The sequence below is a fragment of the Odocoileus virginianus genome, chromosome 26, assembly GCF_023699985.2.
Source record: "Odocoileus virginianus isolate 20LAN1187 ecotype Illinois chromosome 26, Ovbor_1.2, whole genome shotgun sequence".
Taxonomy (NCBI): domain Eukaryota; kingdom Metazoa; phylum Chordata; class Mammalia; order Artiodactyla; family Cervidae; genus Odocoileus; species Odocoileus virginianus.
This window is the reverse complement of record NC_069699.1, coordinates 10755309-10771763: the sequence shown is the minus strand read 5'-3', so window position 1 is coordinate 10771763 and position 16455 is coordinate 10755309. Positions and strand designations below refer to the sequence as shown.

Below are 16455 nucleotides of genomic sequence, written 5' to 3'. Positions count from 1 at the left end.
CAATGAGGGAAAAGAACTTTGCTTGTAACTACTAAAGGCTGTCTCTAAGGATGGCTTTATCCATTTGTCCTTGTTTATTCATCTGTCGCCTTAGCAACCAAAATGTTTACTAATTAGTACACTGAATGTTGAACAGTAGATTCTTGTTGGGAAACCAGTGCCCTGGTAATGGAAACTTCATACAGATATTTATTTTGAATCAGAGTGCTTTTCCACAAAGAGCAACATCCTGCCAAAATCCGACCCTGATTTGAGGAGCTGCTGAGGCTTGAAAACAAAACAGTAATAAGAGGATGCTGATGTCCTGAAGTTGGCAACTCATTTTTGAAGACAAAGCCCTCACTGCTTTACTTTGTTTCCAAGTGACAAAGACAAATTAAAGTGGCCCCAGGACCACACTGCCCACAGACCACTATCTCACAGATTCATGCAAAAGCTCTTTCTGATTGAACAAACTGTACCTAATCCCAGCTGGGACACCAACCCAAGGTTGGTATCCTTAGCACAAAGATAATATATTTAGCAGTTTGAGGGAGAATGGCTACATGTATATGTATGGCTGGGTAGCTCTTCTGTGCCACTGAAACTATCGCAGCACTGTTAACGGGCTATGTTCCAATATAAAATAAAAAGGTTTTTAAAAGATTGTATGTTTAGCAAATGTTTTAGGAGTCAAAACCTTCCTTATTATAGTAGAGCTAAATAGACATGTAAGAAATACAGTCATTTTCTGCAAGTAGTTTTAGTAACACAGTGTTCATTTTTTTAACATCTAAAATTACAGAGTACATTGTTTTAGTTTATCATGGGAATTTACACTAGACTTGAATGTGAATGAATAATCTCATACTTTTCTATAGCCAAGGGCAAGCAAATCCAGGAGGAGGAACCAAAAGCATAAGCTTGTCTCCTCATTTATCCATTCCCTTACTCAAAACCACAGAGACTCTTCCCAGTTACAGAGCAAAGTCCTTGCTTCTTAGTTAATGTGGCACATAGACTCTTCGTCATCTGGCCCCTGTCCAGCTTTCCCCCTTCTCTCCCCTCCCCACACACTTCTGTAGGTCAGAAACATCATCCTATTATCAAAAGGTATGCCTTTGAACAAACTGTTTCCTTTCCCTGGAATGCCTTTTTCCCCATGGTGGCTGTGAAGTAAACTCCTATTCACTCTAAACAACCCGCATGGTTGGTTGGTCGGGGTGGACTGGCGGGGCCGGGGTGGGGGGTCGGGTCGGCAGGGGACCACCCCCCCGGCCGGCGACCTGGAGCCACGGGGGGCATTTCCAACGCGGCAGTGCCTTCTGATCCAGGCGCAGCCCGTGGACTGTGTGAGGCCGGTATGGGTCTTCCCGGAGTCGGGTTGCTTGGGAATGCAGCCCAAAGCGGGTGGTAAACTCCATCTAAGGCTAAATACCAGCAACAAGTACTGTAAGGGAAGGCTGAAAAGAACCAAACAACCCAGCTAAGGTCTCAGCCCAGCAAAGTATCCTCTCTCCTCTGGGAGGTAATGTGTACCTACTTCTGTTGGTGAGTGCGTCATACTGTGTTATGATAGTGTGGCTGTGTGTCTGGATCTCCGCTTGGACTCTGTGAGGGAGGGGTATCCTCCCTGTCTGAATCCTCAGGATTCTGCCGCTGCTTCTTCTGCTCAATTAATGAGTATTAACTGGGATCGAATTACAAGTGGCACCTGGGATGTCGTGTAGGACTCAACTGGCTTCTGTCAGATTCTCAGCAAGGCTATTTTAAGAATTAAGACCTTAACATAAAATGGTTATTTTATTATTATTTCATTTTTTCAAGGTGTGGAAAACTGTCTTTCTTAATCCAGTGTTTGTGATATAACAAATAAAGATAATATGTTTCTCTTTCTCTGTGAAAATGATGGGGTTCTAGATGCAGACAAACATAGGTAACACAAATCCTCTCTCTTGTAATTCCTTCCAAAATGATGGAGAAGGAAACCAATCTTCCAGATTTGCATTGTCTTATTTAAAACCCTAAATGTTGATTTGGCCTATGGTCATAGTGGGGTGGTAGAAGTGCTGCAGAAGAGAACCTAAATTCACTGACTGACAGATTTATTGCTCCACTGAGACCCTTTAACATGCTTTGGGTTCAGCCTTGGGTTTTCAAAGGGCATTAGTCTCAGGGAGTGCAAGAGACCAGGCCAGAGATAAGCCAATTGTCAACCACACCTTTTCCCATATTTTGTGTCCAAGGTCACCATCTGACCAATAGCAGTGAATACTTGTGGACTTTCCTCAGTTTGATGAAATGCCACTTATCTTTATTCCATTTTGCAATTTGTATTTACCATATTCTATTGAATTCATTCACCTCTTCCAAGAGAAGCAAGAGCTATGGAGCGTAACTCCAAGGGATACAGTTTGAGCGGCTGGGTCAGTGATAGAAGCTTCTACTGGAGGAGAAGTTTTGAGAGGAGAGGCTGAATCATGAGTTCAGTTCTAGGTGCATTCACCTTGAAGTGTTTGAGGGGCATCTAGATGGAGATGTCAAGTGGGGAGTTCACAGAAATCTCGGCAGGAGATGGAGTTGGAAAGTTGCTGGAGCGCAGGTGGTGACTAAGCCATGGGATGAATAGACTTGCCGAGGCGGCAGATGGCGGGCTGAGAGGAGAGCGTGGCCGTGTGCTGGGGCACTCCCACACTGCAGGGAGGGTCAGAGTGATTGGCAAAGGAAGAAGAGGAGAGAGAGAGGGAGGCGGGAACCCAGAGCATGTGGTATCGTGGGAGCCAGGGGAAGGAGTGTTGAAACAGAGGAAGTGGTCAGAGCTGTATGCAGAGTGCTTCTGAGATGGGGTGAGACAGAAGACTGAGAAGAGTACATTAGCCGAAGTGATAGGGAGATACTTGGTGAATTTAACAGGAGCTGTCTCCACAGAGTGGTTGAAACAAGTTACATTGACAGCCCAGTCGAGGTCCCTGACCATTGAGATACCAAGCCTCACTGTGTTTTTCTCCAAATGTTCTCAGCAGCCCAGGTGGAAACACAGAGAAGATACATGGGTTCCTCCAGGGTTGGGGTTTGCTAGAGAATTTGCAGAAGAACGATTGAAGTGATAAACCCTAGAATCTATTGATAATAGAAAGAAAGATAGAAATGAGTGATTGCTGAATGGATGGGTGAATGAATTGATGAAGGGGTAAGTAACTGGATTCATAAATGGAGGGAGAGATGAAGGAGCAAGTCAATCCGAAGCACCTGATGAAAGAATAGTTGTAGTGGAGCCCTTAACAAAGTTGAAAGAAAGGAAGGTTGTGAATCAGATGCTAGATGTTTGCACGATTTGATTCAGAGGGGGTTCTTTCCAGTGTTGCTAAGTTCCAGCATGGCAGTGGATGGATGCGGCAGAGTGGATAATTCACTGGAGTGGTGAAGAGTTGATTCACACAGACACTAACGTCATCTAAGTGGGTGCAACTGAAATGGACAGGAGTGGGGGAGTACAGAATCTGGTAACAAAACTATCAGGGAATGACGAGGAGTGACTGGGAAGTCAGATGAAGACTGATGACACGGGGAATGCGGCACAGCTTCAGGTTATGGAGCAATGAGGAGACAGTGAAGAAGCAGTGGATGTGGCGGTGGGGAGGTGGGGAGGATGCTGCCTTGCTCTCAAATCTGGAGCTTCTTGGAGTGTAAAATGGTCCTCACTCGACAGGCTGACAGATGAGGCATTGTTCTCAGAAGACTGGCTGGATTCAGTTAAGACAATGAGATGGACAGAATCTCCTGAGGAGAGTCCAAGGCTGTAGGGGATGAAGTCTGTTTTTCCACTTCGCTATGCACTGTGGCGCATGGGTTTGTCAGAGGTGAACAAATGGTGGCTTGGATCACAGTGCCTCTGACTGATACAGGGAAGTGTTTTTTCATGTTTCTATCCCCCAAACCCAGAATATTGTAAGACACCTGGAATCATTTTCTAAAGCGTGTAACTCTTATTGAAAGTTTGATTGCCCCATGTTTCGCTGATTCTACATTCCACTTTGACATTCTGAATACTAGTAATCATTATACCGTAATTTAGTTGCTGATCCAAAAGAGTGTAAGAGATTCGTTTGTACCTGTGTTTTCATCCGTGCACATCTGGTGAATAGATCTGTTATGGGCTTCTCTTGGTATCATTTGCTTCTTTTTTCCCTAAAAAATGAAGCAGTAGAATGTATTCTGGTTAATTTAGGGTTTTGCTGACTGAAGTTGTAGTTAACTCAAGTGTCTTAATCACAGAGCTTCACACACACAGCCCCAGGAAGGATCATGATATTTCATCTAGGTACTGTCTGTCAGATAGAGGATGGGCTAGGAGGGGATATAATGACAAAATTACATGCAAACTTTTTAAAGTCCACCTTATCATCATAGAGGGAAAATGCTATATATCCAGTTAATTCACCATCACTAGGTAAAAAATAGTCATTTCTCTTAATACATCTGAGCTCTACAAACTTGCTTATAATACTAATAAAATTCCAGAGTCCTGCTCTAAAAATGCTAATCTTCATAATTAAGTAAAGCACCTCAAGAAAAGATTTGAAGGAATGTCCTCCTCCCTTACAGCTCTGGAAAAAGATGTGGTTTTTGCATTGTAAACTCAGTGAAGTATCCTTTGACAAGGTAGCAAATTGAGAACTTCTAGAAAATATCAATGTAGTTTTCTCATGCACTACAGAGATTTATGTGACTATTCATGTCATTTGTCCTTAATACATCTCAGATCTTGGAAGTGTTCAAAGGGGTCTTATAAAATTGTGAAGATTCTAGACACAAAAATAACCTCCAGGAAAAAAATCTGTAATTCTAACTGGTTGTCTTAGTTGATACTTTTTCTAATGATAATGATGTAATTGGCAACTTCTGTCTAACTGTATAAATCTTTGTAAGATTTTTCTGTCAAATCAAATGAAGATCACTAGAACGTTCCTCTTCTCCGAACTACTTGACAGAATAATTGAAAGCATATGACTCTACAAGCTTTCTTACTTAAAAAATTAATCATGATCTACTAACAAGTATTGAACTTACACTCCCACTGAAAACAACCACAAAAGCTGAACAAAATATGCAAAAAAATTGCTTGCATTGGAGAGCAAATATTGCAGGTCTTTGATTCTTGACAGAAAGGAAGCAAGAGAAGATTTCCCCTGGTTTTCTGCCTAAAGATGGTTTTCAAACTGTCCTACAGGGGAAAAGAGCCTACGCGTGGAGAAGAAACAGAGATCAGAGTCAGGGGTTGCTAAGACTGCAGGGATCCAGAAGGGGTTTGGATGCAAGCGACAGATAGTAGGGACCTGCTAAGAAGATACATATAACTTTTCTCAGATCCTTGGCCAGTTCCAAAGTTGTACAGTTGTGGGGTGGAACCAATTGCAAGTGGGAAGCCAAGGGAAAAAAAAAACAAGTTACAAAGAGGTTGATAACTAAGTAGAAACATCAGGGCTTACACGTCATGACTGGGGCAATTGTGAGACCCTGGTGAACACCCGAGACTTTTAGTTGAAGCCCCAGAAAGATCTCACCCTAGGGCAGGGGGCATGCCTAGGAGAAAGGAAAAAGATAAATAAGCCCTAACAAGGCCTAAAACCAAACCTGGACAGGACCAAGGTGATCCTCCAGTAATTGAGCATGATCTAGAACCTCTGCCACCTACTATCACTGCTACTACTGTGTTCAGCACACAATAAACTTACAGGATTGGAAGATACAGGAAAATGTTCATCATGGAAACACGTAATCCTTTAAGTCAAAATACTTCCTCAAACTCCAGGGTGACTTTGGTGGCCCAGATAAAGCAGTCATCATCAGTGAATAGGTAACGCTACATTTTGTCCAAAGCTTAGTTCCTCAACATTAAATAGCACCACGTGCAGAACCCCAAACTTGAAAGTATCTACCTAATCCAGGCAACAGTTCTGTTAAAGCCGTAATATATTCACTTGACCAAAGGGATTGTAATCAAGTTAATCAATTGCCCCATACTCAGATTTATGATGACTTCAAAGTTTTCTCTGGGAGGAAGAAAAAAGGATGATTTTTATCTGCATATCTAAAGAATCCAGTTTAGTAATACTCCCCAAACAAAGGATGTTTGTTGGGAAATTCTGGGATGGTAACTGCCAAATACTTCCGAAAGAAAGTTTTCCCACTTACAAACAAGAGGAAAGTTCTTTCTCTCCAGGCACCATGTCAACATGCTAAAGGCCAGTGAACCTGGACTTGCTCCTCAGGACAATACTTTATTGAACTCTGCTTTCAGCAGATGATTTTGCTTAGAAAAGAAGGGTCACATTGATGAAATGAATACTCGGAGCAGTAGGCATGAATCCAACACACACAAAGAAACTCGATAAAACTTCACTACATGCCTATCAAGTTCTTGTACGTATCACTGTAATTACCATTTATAATTCAAGGATAGCACTGACTTCAGTTGAATACTTGAGAATTGCATAGAAAAGCTCTGGATTTTAAATTTTTTGTATTTTCTTTTAAGATTTTAGGTACTCATTTAAAATCCTGGGTACCACTAGATGAATAAGACCTTGAATTAAAAGTGTGTACAATTCAAGTATGAATGTGGATATGTATGACCTAAAATACAAGCCTATCCCTACAAAACTGCCTAATTATGACCTAATCATGAGGAGACATCAGACCAAATCCAAATTGAGGACATTTAACAAAATAAGAGGCCAATGCCCTTCAGAACTCTAGAGATGATGAGAGAATAACTGTCTGAGGACCCTTCCAGATTAAGGGAGATTAAAGAGATGTGATAACTAAAGGTGATGGCTGATCCTCGATCGACTCCAAGGATGGTTGGTGAAATCTAGATGTCTGTTGATTAGATGAGAGCATTTCCTCAGTGTCATTTTCTGATTTGGATCACATCTGTAATTTAATCTCAAAAGGCTTAGAAAAAATATATAAGTGCATATACACAGAGAGAGTGGTAAAGCAAATATGATGTCAACATTCAAGATGGAGGTACATCTGAAATTTTCCTACTATTGGCAGTAAATCTGAAACAGTTTTTAAAATCCACACACCAAGGCATTCTCCTGTTTTTCTAAATGAACACAGAATGGCATAGCTGCCTATCTGGTGACCGTCTGTTCTCTGCCTCCCTGTTTTACTCATAGAGCATTCAAAATTCTTTCCCCCATTTTCCTCCTAGTGTGCTAGCCAAGTTCAATCATTTTATTCCCCTGATACACTTAATCTTTTCATTCCTTTTTCTATCAACCACAACACTGAAAATGGTTATTTTTAGGAGATTCTGTATGAGACAAAGCATTAGCATCTTTTCATTGAAAGTTGCTAGTCTACAGGGAGCAAAATTCTAACAGGATGTGGGCTTTGTTGTTCCACAAGTATTCCCCACACGTAAACCCAGCTGTATGAGGACAGAGGCTGATCCTAAATAAGAAGAGAAACTCATTTTCAAATTATGACAAGCAATAAAAGAACTGGGAAAAAAAGAAGCCAATGACTGCTATTGATCTAGCCCCAGTAACATGGGACTTCACACCCAGGAGAACCTGGGTTAAGATTTGGAGACTCTCCCGAGCCTCAGACAATCGCAAGCACTAACCAGAGCCTTCCGGGAAGGCCCACTGCCCACGGCGGAATCCCCTTGGGGTCCTCTGTGCTGTCTCCTCCCGACCTTGACTGCGATCACCTTGTCTCCCTTCAGAGACAATGAAATTGACCTGCACAAAAATGTGCGCTTGCCACCAGAAAGTGAAGCGCAACATGAAACGTGATGAAAACCAGTGGAATCCCCTTACCTTCAAGCGGCAGCTGTTTGAAACAGGTTCCACGTCTGCACCGGGTCCCGGGGTGGGGCTGGGGCCACCTCAATGAATGCAGAATATATAGGGGCAGATTATATATCCGGGTTTTTCATTACACAAGGTGTTTTTGATGGGTTCTCAGCCAAGATCCACTTAAAAACAAAAGCTACACAAAGACTACAAAAAGGCCACACAAAGTTTAAACAAAAGGCTAAAGAAAGACCAAACAAAAGCCAAAGAAAGTTTAAACAAAGAATGAAACAAAGGCAAAACAAAGGCCTAACAAAGACAAAAACAAAGACCAAAACAAAGGGCAAAAGAAAATCTAAACAAAAGCTAAGCTAAGCCACAACCGTATCACTCCCTCACACACACACCGTATTACACGCTATCCCCACACACGTACTAATTCTGGTCTCCCACCTCCCATGTCATCAAAACCCCATGCTAAACTCCTCACTAAGGCTCACTCCACACCAGCTGTACCCCATCAAACCACATACCAGGTCCAACCACACCACACACCCTTCCACTGTGCCACCCCACCTTAGCAAGCACGTCACCCCACCGCGCTATACACCACACCACAAGCCAAACCCACAAACCACGAAATGAGTTGGAGTCACACTGATACATCTCTATTTTTAGACTTCTGTTTCCATACTGTATGCAGATTAAATACACATACAGGTTGCCCTCCCTAACACACCTACCCACATAGATAACATTTACACTCACATGCCCTCATGCACTAAACTTAACAAGAGCACCTTGGTCTAGTCACAGCTGGGCTTGGATTTGGAAGATTCTGTGACAATTACCCGTTGCATTCAAATTTATGCAAACTTTTGAAAAAGATCATCTCTTTTGATACCTGATTTCTGTAACTGATGAATCTCATGCAACTAACATGGTAATATTGACTTCAGTCTGAGACATTTGCATTTTCTTATCATTGTCCTGTAACTCTTGTGTCATACCATTGAGTCCTATGCTCTGTGCCTCTGTTAAATTTCATGGTTCCTATAAGCCTGTGCTTCTGCAAAAGTTCGCTTTATGTACTTAGAACTACACACAACTGATTTGAAAGAGGAAAGATCACTTCTGAAACTAATCCAACCAATAGCAGCCTTGCCTCTTAAATTCCCAGAGCTCCCTGCATGATGCGTGATGTTGAGGTATAAAGGCCAACATTACCATCAAGTTTCCTTTTAGACTCTTGTCTGTTGTATGCGAAAAAGAATCACCCAGGGAACCTTGAAAAGGCAACCTATTGGACTGCAAACATCCAATAGAAATCTCCTTGTACACTAACTTCATGGCTAGTTAAACATGTGTAAGTAAGGACTTATAAATGTAGGCTGACTGGCTCCTGCTCTGAGGCCAGGGCTCTGCCAGTGCCGCAGTGGGCGTGTTTGAGGGCTGGGCAGAGTGGGGTGGGTAAGAGCATGCGCTCTGAGCACTGGGGTGGTCACAGGGCTCTGACTCCAAGTACAAGCCCAGGGCTTGTTGACAAGCAATGGAATGGGCAGACATGCTGGCCTTCGCATGGGCAGACCTCAGAATCCAAGTAGCTGGAAGGTTTTCCCATTTGGTCATTCAGTCTCTTCAGCAAAGAGCAGTCTGTCTTCCAGCCTGGCAGGGTAGGGAAGGTGGGGGAGTTGGAGTATCTTACCACTGATATTCTGTGATCAGGGCAGGCAAGGGGCGCATATGAGTATGTGGATGTTCCCTTTTCTAAGCCCTGCCCGTCACCCTGCTCTCCACAGCTTCTGAGTCTAGAAATTTCTTCATAATAAACTTCCTGGAACCAGGGCAAGTCGGTGCAGTAAACCTGGAAATCTGTTCAGAATGTGCACCTTCCCCACACCTTGCCGCAATTTCTGCTCTGCCTGCTACCCCAAGCCTGGAGACCGTGGTGTTTTGACACGTATTTTTGACATGACTTTTCTGGCATGGCCCGTGCCAGCTCTTAAATGAAACTTCTCCAGACAGTCAAGCCAGTTACTGCCCTCCACTCATTTTTACTTTCCCAAATTGTGTTATAATCACCCATCTTTTGTTTAATGGGTTAAAACCTTTTAAAAAGAACTTTTAAAAAGTTCTCTACTGCCCCTGTGAGTTTTTTTTTTTTAATCATCCTTTACCTTCTAAAAAATATTGTACTATAATTTTAGTAAATTTTTTTGGATAAAAGTAGATAAATAAGCTTGTATAGTTAACCTGTCACTTTTTTTTTTTTAACCTGTCACTTTTAACCAAATATATATATATATATATATATATATATATATTGTTTTTATTGGGATATGGTGGCTCAGTAATAAAGGATCTGCCTGCAATGCAGAAGACCTGGGTTCGATCCCTGGTTTCGAAGATCTTCTGGAGGAGGGCATGCATGGCTACCCACTCCAGTAGTCTTGCCTAGGAAATCACATGGACAGAAGAACCTGGCAGGTTACAGTCTGTGGGGTCACAAAGAGTCAGGCATGACTTAGCAACTAAACAACAACATAATTTACATACTGTAATAGTCATGATTTTAAAGTGTAAAATTTAGAGACATTTAATATTTAATATAATCCCTCTATATGTGGATATCACCAGGTGGTCAGTATCGAAATCAGATCCATTATATTCTTTGCAGCCAAAGATGGAGAAGCTCTATACAGTCAGCAAAAACAAGACCAGGAGCTGACTGTGGCTCAGACCATGAACTCCTTATTGCCAAATTCAGACTTAAACTGAAGAAAGTAGGGAAAACCACTAGACCATTCAGGTATGACCTAAATCAAGTCCCTTACGATTATACAGCGGAAGTGACAAATAGATTCAAGGGATTAGATCTGATAGACAGAGTGCCTGAAGAACTATGGACGGAAGTTTGTGACATTGTACAGGAGGCAGTGATCAAGACCGTCTCCAAGAAAAAGAAATGCAAAAAGGAAAAATGGTTGTCTGAAGAGGTCTTACAAATAGGGAAGAACAGAACCTAAAGGCAAGGAAAAATATACCCATCTGAATGCGGAGTTCCAAAGAATAGCAAAGAGAGATAGGAAAGCCTTCCTCAGTGATCAATGCAAAGAGATAGAGGAAAACAATAGAATGGGAAAGACTAGAGATCTCTTCAAGAAAATTAGAGAAACCAAAGGAACATTTCATGCAAAGATAGGCATAATAGACAGAAACGGTATGGATCTAACAGAAGCAGAAGATATTTAGAAGAGGTGGCAAAAATGCACAGAAGAACTATACAGAAAAGACCTTAATGACCCAGATAAGCATGACGGTATGATCACTCACCTAGAGCCAGACATCCTGGAGTGCAAAGTCAAGTGGCCTTAGGAAGCATCACTACAAACAAAGCTAGTGGAGGTGATGGAATTCCAGTTGAGCTATTTCAAATCCTAAAAGATGATGCTGTTAAAGTGCTGTACTCAATATACCAGCAAATTTGGAAAACTTAGCAGTGGCCACAGGACTGGAAAAGGTCAGTTTTCATACTAGTCCCAAAGACAGGCAATGCCAAAGAATGTTCAAACTACCGCACAATTGCACTTATACCACACACTAGCAAAGTAATGCTCAAAATTCTCCAAGCAAGGCTTCAACAATATGTGAACTGAGAACTTCCAGATGTTCAAGCTGGATTTAGCAAAGGCAAAGAACCAGAGATCAAATTGCCAACATACACTGGATCATAGAAAAAGCAAAAGCGTTCCCAAAAAACATCTACTTCTGCTTTATTGACTATGACAAAGCCTTTGATTGTGGATCACAACAAACTGTGGAAAATTCTGAAAGAGATAGGAATATCAGACCACCTTACCTGCCTCCTGAGAAATCTGTATGCAGGTCAAGAAGCAACAGTTAAAACTGGACATGAAAGAACAGACTGGCTCCAGATTGGGAAAGGAGTACATCAAGGCTGTATATTGTCACCCTGCTTATTTAACTTAAATGCAGAGTACATCATGAGAAACACTGGGCTGGAAGAAGCACAAGCTGGAATCAAGATTTCCAGGAGAAATATCAATAACCTCAGATATGCAGATGACACCACCCTTATCGCAGAAAGCAAAGAGGAACTGAAGAGCCTCTTGATGACAGTGAAAGAGGAGAGTGAAAAAGCTGGCTTAAAACTCAACATTCAAAAAATTAAGATCATGGCAACTGGCCCCATCACTTCATGGCAAATGGATGGGGAAACAATACAGTGAGAGACTTTATCTCCTTGGGCTCCAAAATAACTGCAGATGGTAACTGCAACCATGAAATTAAAAGATACATGTTCCTTGGAAGAAAAGCTATGACCAACCTAGACAGCATATTAAAAAGCAGAGACACCCTGCGTGGGAAAACCACCTAATGGTTGGCATCTGCGATATCTGCTCGCGTTTACCGATCCTGGACTTCATTACTGACTCCCTTAGGTTTGTCTTGGGTCGAGATTCTGTCAGCAACCCAAGGCCTTCTGTTCAATAATGGGTTTTACTTCCAATTCCAGAACTTTTGTCTAATCGGCAGTGTTCAATACGTTGCTCCATTAAAAGCTCTGTCAATTGTAATTTTATTTCAACAATCATTAAAAGCTATGCCTGTTATAATTTGGTTTTAAGTGTTAATAAAACAGTACCCCTTTTGTGTGTTCAAAAAAAAAAAAAAAAGCAGAGACATTACTTTGCCAACAAAGGTCCATCTAGTCAAAGCTGTTTTTTCCAGTCATGTATGTATATGAAAGTTGGACTATAAAGAAAGCTGAGTGCCGAAGAATTGATGCTTTTGAACTATGGTATTGGAGAGACTCTTGAGAGTCCCTTGGACTGCAAGGAGATCGAACCAGTCCATCCTAAAGGAAATCAGTCCTGAATATTCATTGGAAGGACTGATGCTGAAGCTGAAACTTCAGTACTTTGGCCACCTGATGCGAAGAACTGACTCACTGGAAAAGACCCTGATGCTGGGAAAGATTGAAGGTGGTGGAGAAGGGGATAACAGAGGGTGAGATGGTTGGATGGCATCACCGACTTGATGGACATGAGTTTGAGCAAGCTTTCGGAGTTGGTGATGGACAGGGAAGCCTGGTGTGCTGTGGTTCATGGGGTTGTAAAGAGTCAGACATGACTGAGCGACTGAACGGAACTGAATATAATCACAGGAATGTGAAAGCACTGTCACTATCTAATTATGTAACATTTTCATCACTCTAAAAATAAATCCATACTGATTAGCAATGAAACATAATACTATTTTATATCAGCACATAGAGTCAGACATTAAAGGAGTTAAGAGGATCTAGCAAATACAATGTTGGCCATCACTGAATGTTAATACAAAGTGAGTGAATCATCTGTAGAAAAATTTACCTTAGGAGAGACACCGATGAGAGGAGGATGTCTCCATATTCTTCTTAGCAGGTTAAATGTGCATCAAGTCACATCCACAATTAGACAGTTGTGTACCTGACAAAATTATGTCCCAAAGTATGTGTTGTAAAAGATAGACTAGAGACAGACATTCAGATTAATGGCAATGCTATTTTTCCTGTAGAAATATGAAAAAAAAAATGGCCTTTATAAATAACTGTAAAACCATTAAATTATTGCAGGATAAATAATAATGAATTGATCAAATCAGAGAGAAACAAACTGAAATGTCTCTTCATTTGCCCTTCAATCCTCACTTTCAGAGCAAATCTGTCTCCTCCGAGACTTTGACCTGGACCTTACCCATTTTGAACTGTCCCCAACGTTCAGTAGTAATCAGAGGAATACGACGCCCACTGAGCTCCCAGCCATTCACACAAAGCCTCTGTGTGTTCCCAAGTTCCACACCCAATGTCTCTCTCTCTCTCCCCTCTTGGACTCAATCACAACTGTGTTCTGGCTAGCAGTGACCTATATGTACATTATGTCCTCTGCTTAAAGGACTGGATTTTATCCAAGTTGCTGTGTTAAAAGTCACTCTTTAGAAGACACACTTCTGTTCAACTTTCTGGACCCAAACCATGGATTGATTGTATTACCCCTTGTAATCTTACAAGAAAAGAAAAAGAAAAGAAAAAAAAAAAGAAAAGGAAAGAGTGGACCTAGGGTAGCAATAAGCAAGGATTCTAGCAGAAGGAGAGATTCAGAGTAAGAATGTATTGTTGTGATGTGTTAAAGAAAACCCAAGCTAAATAGTAATTAAAGTGTTAAAACCAGCTTTTACTCAGGAACTATTGCAGTAGGAGAAAAGAGACCACAGTATAAAACCGGGCTCAACTCCAAATACAACATGGACAAGCGCAGATAAATACCAAAGCAGCAGATTGGAGGAGTTGATGGATGGAAAACTACTATCAGGGATAAGGAGGGCATTTGTAACTAAACTGACTTGACAGGATTCTGGTTAAAATCACAAGCTGTAATGGGCCACTGCAGGGTCCCAGATAACATGTCACCCAGCACTTCTATATATAAAACCCATGGTTTCCAAACACTGCAGGAATCCCTTCTATGCACAGCGGGCTCACAGGGTGCCATGGAATATTTAAAATGTCAAGAAAAACTCAACAATACTGGACCTCTGTCCGACATCCGTGGACCAACAGCTTGAGATAATTCACCATTTCAATAGTCCATTGTACTGTGATTTTCATATTGCTTGGTATTTTGGCAGCACTGCGAGGCTTACAGGATTCTAGTTCCCTGACCAGAGATGGAATCCGCACCTCCTGCAGTGGAAGCGTGGAGTCCTAACCACTGGACTGCCAGGAAATTCGCTGTACTGTGTTTTATTAGATGATATCATATTCTTTATAAGTGTGGATTTTTAGATGTTTGCTTGATAAAAAGCAAGTATTCCAAGAGAGCCATGAGGAACAGGATCTGAGAATGGCATTGTCACAATTCAACTCCTGCATGCAGCCCCGTTAATAGGTACTTGTAGTTTCTAAGAATAAAAATATTAAAAATATAAGTTTTTTTGTTCCTTCTCTTAATTTTTTTTTGGCTTCACCACAGCTTATGAGATCTTAGTTCCTTGACCAGGGATCGAACTCAGGCTCTCAGCAGTGAAAGCATGGAGTCCTAATGGCTGGACCACCAGGGAATTCCTGTTGTTTTCAGTTTATGTGTAGTTTTGAGAACATATATTCTCATGAAGTTATTTGGGTCTAACTTCCCCATGAAAAGGACTGTTAGGGATTTCTTTTGGCCTGTGGGTGCTGTGAAAAAAATTACAGAAACCTAAAAGCTCCTTGAACCGAGATGCTCAAGAATTTCTGATATGAAACATAAAATGACAGGGGTATGCCACAAGAAGATTGTCTTTCTTTTACTAGAAAAATGTGTATTGTCTGTGGAACCTCTGCTGTGACTCTGAAGAGCCCTGGGTTTCCCCCTAGAACAACAGTATGAGAAACACAAAGAACAGAAGAGCGGCGTATACACGTGTCAGTGCCAGCCTCCCCACTCATTCCACGCTCCGTTCCCTGCTTGCTGTCTATACAGCTGTTCTCCACATCTGTGTCTCTATTTCTGCCTTTCAAATAGGTTCATCTGTATCATTTTTCTAGATTCCACATATATGCATTAATATACAGTATTTGTTTTTCTCTTTCTGACTTAACTTCACTCTGCATTTTCTCTCTTCTAAAATAGTTCACCCCTGAAAAGAATCAAATGTCCTTTCTATCAGAAGTCTGTCTTTAAGAATCCTTATTTCTCTTTGGCTGTGTCGGGTCTTAGATGGGGCATGTGGGATCTTCACTGTGGCATCTTTTGTCACGGTGGCTAGGCTCAGTTGCCCTGCGGCATGTGGGATCCTAGTTCCCGTTCCAGGGCTTGAACCCGCATCCTCTGCATTCAAAGGCAGATTCTTCATCACTGGGCAGCCAGGGAAGTCTCTCAAAAGTCTGTCTTCAGAGGTTCTGGCTAGCTCCGTTACTTCAAGTTTGGTTCTCATTGATCTTGGGAACATGTCTGTAATAGGTTGGGTCTGCCTGGCTGTGTACCAGGGATGCAGCCAAGCCAAGTCAATGGAAACAGCAGGAAGGTCATCACTGCTAGGAGGATGGTGATAAAATGTATGGAATAAGAAGTGCCTATTCTTACCGGCTTGGGAGTGGGATTCTTCTAGACTGCAGCCTGGTAGAAATGGTGAAAGTAAAATTGGCTCAGTCGTGTCTGACTCTCTGTGACTCCGTGGACTATACAGTCAAATTTTCCAGGCCAGAATAGTGGAGTGGGTAGCCTTTCCCTTCTCCAGGGGATCTTCCCAACCCAGGGATCGAATGCAGGTCTGCCACATTGCAGGCAGATTCTTTACCAGCTGAGCCACAAGGGAAGCCCAGAAATGGTGAGATGTTAGCCAAAGCAGCTTCCTCTTTCCACCAGTGTTCACAAGCAGCCTGATCTGGGTGACATGCCTAACAGGAGAGCTCACAGCCCCACAGGCCTGGGCAGGCCTAGTTTGTGTCTGTTTTCCCTGTGTCCCTTCTGGTTTATCATTTGTCTGCATTTTTAATTTTGCCATAAAGTATTCTCTTTAATCACCACCTTGGAATAAGCCAGGACGAGTTCAGTAGGCCTCCAGCCTATACATCTGCTTCTGCCATGACCTCTTCTGCTGGGGTGTGAGACAGACGTGCACT

At 42.0% G+C, this 16455-nt stretch overlaps 1 protein-coding gene across 7 annotated transcripts in view; it reads right to left on the bottom strand.

Annotated features, from left to right (window-relative positions):
- Positions 1-7942, bottom strand: part of MOBP (myelin associated oligodendrocyte basic protein) — a 43457-nt gene extending 35515 nt beyond the window's left edge. For 4 of the 7 annotated variants that reach the window (XR_011483608.1, XR_011483604.1, XR_011483605.1 and 1 more), the window contains exons 1-2: positions 7815-7934; positions 4092-4167 (exon numbers count right to left, since the gene is read on the bottom strand). The gene's annotated coding sequence lies outside the window, so the exon portion shown is untranslated. Of the gene's footprint in view, positions 1-4091; positions 4168-7814 lie in introns of all 7 variants that reach the window. The other 3 variants (XR_011483607.1, XR_011483609.1, XR_011483606.1) reach the window with 3 other exon arrangements.
- Positions 7943-16455: the final 8513 nt, after the last annotated feature.